We start from the raw sequence: 3,846 nt of genomic DNA, 5'->3' as shown, positions 1-3,846 counted from the left end.
TCTTCAGAAGTTAAATAGATTTACGGTAACACACAATAAATGGTAAAGTAAATAAAAAATAATAATAGCAGCCAGAATTTTTCAACCTGTATTAGTTGTAAACGCACAAGATATAACATCATTGCCTATAAGCCTAACAAAGTAAGATTTGCATATTAATGTATACCAAATATGAATTTAAATCATTTGATGACTCAAAATTAACGACAAAAAAACATGAGGAATTCTATGGTAAGCTACATAATATGACCTTCATTACCGTCAAAAATAACGTACAGGTACTAATATGTAGTTTATAACAGTAACCAAACCTACCTAACCTAACTTCATTACCAACGGGAGGCCTCCGCCACCCTGGACCACCCAGAAGAATATTAAATATCTCTGTTCCATGTCATTTACGACACAATGATTAGTGTCTTAAAATTGTCTCAACTATATGATAGGTATATAAAGAAAATCCAAAAATTGTGGGGCAATTATTAGCAGTAATACCGACTAGCCTTTGGGTTCATTTATCTGCGGTACAGTTTTTACTATTTATTCACACGGCAAACTTCGAAGAACGATGTTTCTTTTAATGAATGTGCTCATATAAGGAAAATGTGTGTATTAATTCACGATGAAGAGCCACCATACACTACTTCCTTGAGTTTACAACCACATCAAATCGTAGCAAGCCTCAGAAAAAACAAGAGTTAAGTTTGTTTCAGAGCGGCAATCAATACCTAGGCTAACAATATTATGACTGACCTGTTCCACCAGTATACTTATCTTACTTTTACTTTTTACTTTTATCCTCTTCGCCACTCATCGGCTCGCTAGCCGCCCGGGCGATCGGTCCCGTCTCTGAAACACACTGTTGTGCTGTTTTTTTCTTAACGCTTACACGTAAATCAGAAAACTTCCGCCTGACCTCTCAACAACATTCTTGGGTATTAGAGCCACAACATTCACTGCCTTTACTACTTCTTACCAAACATGATTCTTCAATTTAATTGTACATCTCGAGTCCAATTTTCCTAAAATTATTTTCTTTCTTTTGGCGACTTCACACACCATGGCGCATACTTCAGTCTCACTGAAATTTGGTCGTTTCTTCAGGTGGTTGTCCTTCCATCTTTTGTTTACAAACTAATATCACGTGCGTCGCTCTCAGCTGATTTCTCATTCTCTTGTGATTGATTGATGATTTTGTTAACTGAGCGCTGATTGGCCAACTAACTCCTGCACTGTCATCTACCTTCCGACAAGAGAACTGAATTTACGGGGTAAACACTAGAGTTATGATAACTTAAGGACTGATTACGGAACTGTAATTAAATTTTGAGTATGCTAAATTTACGGGACTGTGAGGAATCTGCAATATATGGTACTGTATCTCGTTAATATACGTAACTTATGAGGTGTTTTGAGTATCCAGCCCCTCATAAGTTACGTACAGTAGCAGAAATACAGTAACGTAATTTACAGACTCCTTACAATCCCATAAATTTCTCATCATCAAAATTTAATTACATTCCCGTAAGCAGTCCGTAACTCTAACGCCCGTATTATTAAACAACATCTTCCCATGAAGAGGGTCGTCGTGTTTCAACCCGAGTTTTAAACTAAATGAGTCCTGAGGGACACCGCAGTACAGTACTTAACGGGGTGGTGTGGGGGTAAAATTAACTAATTTCAATAAAATTAATTTATAATATCGGAATTCAATTTTGCACCTACGATAAACTTTCAGAAGGAAGATGTTGTTTAACTGTAGAATTCAGTTCGAAATTAAATCATCAACAATACAAGAAAAAGAAATGTGATGATTTATGAACACTTCAAGCGGCACTAGTGAAGGAGGAATTATTTTTGAGTAACACTTGAGGATAATGCTTACCCACTGCCCAAAATAAGCCTATATATATATTTCATGTTCATCCACATTGGAAACGTGGACAAAATAAATCTATATATATATATATATATATATATATATAATCAACACCTCAACCCACCAGGATTCGAACCCACGGCACACAAGCCTATGACTGTGACCGGGGAACGCTAACCGCTGGACCACCAGGATACCAAAAAGCAGTCCTAGACTTTGTTATATTTCACACAAAGCCTGTTCAACGAGCTTATGGCACCGTGAACCTCTAATGGGGACCACCCGTATCACTTAGGTGGTCAGAGTAACGTTTACCGTCCGGCTTCGAAACACGAGGATCCCATATATATTTCATTAGCCCAATAAACTGCCAGGGCTACATATAATCAACACCTCAACCCACCAGGATTCGAACCCACGGCACACAAGCCTATGACTGTGACCGGGGAACGCTAACCGCTGGACCACCAGGATACCAAAAAGCAGTCCTAGACTTTGTTATATTTCACACAAAGCCTGTTCAACGAGCTTATGGCACCGTGAACCTCTAATGGGGACCACCCGTATCACTTAGGTGGTCAGAGTAACGTTTTACCAAATCAACTGAAACACGAGGATCCATATATTTCATTAGCCCAATAAAGCACGGCGCCATAGCTCGTTGAACAGGCTTTGTGAAATATAACAAAAGTCTAGGACTGCTTTTTTGGTATCCTGAATGTTCAGCGGTTGGCGTTCAGTCTGATCATAGGCTTGTGTGCGTGGGTTCCTAGTGGAGTTGGTGTTGATTGTATGTAGAATCGCGATGCTTTATTGGAAGCTAATGAAATATATATAATATATATATTTCATGTAAATCCACAATGAAAACGTGGATAAGATAAATCTTGATAAAATCACACGGGAAAATGGAAACAACGGAGTACCTTAGCTTTCGTCTTTATTCAAGACATCTTCAGAGGCAACTGGATTACATGGACAGAGAGAGGCTTAAATATACAGGGTGACCTTAAAAACATGAGGTCAGGTCATAATGATGTCATCCACTAATCCCCACACCAACACACACGTAGAGGAGCTTAAGAGAAGGGGGGTGACGTGACTAGTCAGGTCAGGTCAAAAATAAGGGACCCACAAAATAACTATCATACATCTAGATCAAAGGTTTTCAAAGCATTTTTAACCTTGGGCCACTGACAAATAAATTTATGTAACATATTATCAGTTTTGAACTGACCATCACTAAGGTTTATTGATTTTAATTCCTTAATCAAACTAGCTTCAACCAGAAGTCTTTCTGTGACACAAGATGGTTTAAATACTTCTAAGCTTTTTTCCCAAGCAATGGGATGATTATTATTCCTAACATGAACGAACAAGGCACTGCTTTCAGATGCTGTTCTGATATTATACTTATGTTGTTTGATTCTGAGCTGCAGTGTTTTTCCTGTCTGTCCTACATAATTACAATTACATTTGCTACATGGAATACAATAAACACTTCCATTTACATTCAAACTTGGGCTATTTCTTATTAACATATTGGTAATGGTTGAGTCATACTTGAAAACAACATTAATATTTAGTAGCTTGAGGGACCGAACTAACGGGACAAATTCATTACGATAGGGCAGAGTCAAAATATTCTTAAGTGTAGGAACTTGTCTGGTTTGAGAGGAATGAAAGGATTTTTTAGCCCTTTTAAAACAACGATCAACAAACACAGAAGGGTACCCGAGTTTCTGTGCAATGGAACGAATGTGTTTCAATTCATCGTCAATAAATTCAGAGTCACAAATACGCAGACATCTTAAGAACATAGCAGAAAAAACTGACATTTTGGTAGACTCAAGGTGATTCGATAATAGGTGAATGAAACTGTCTACCTGTGTGGGCTTTCTATATACCTTAAATTTATAGTTTGGATCCCTTCCATTCCTTGATATGCGGAAAATATGTCACTAGGC

This window comes from Homarus americanus, unplaced genomic scaffold (assembly GCF_018991925.1).
Source record: "Homarus americanus isolate GMGI-L3 unplaced genomic scaffold, GMGI_Hamer_2.0 scaffold36734, whole genome shotgun sequence".
Classification (NCBI taxonomy): Eukaryota; Metazoa; Arthropoda; class Malacostraca; order Decapoda; family Nephropidae; genus Homarus; species Homarus americanus.
This window is presented reverse-complemented; position numbering follows the sequence as displayed.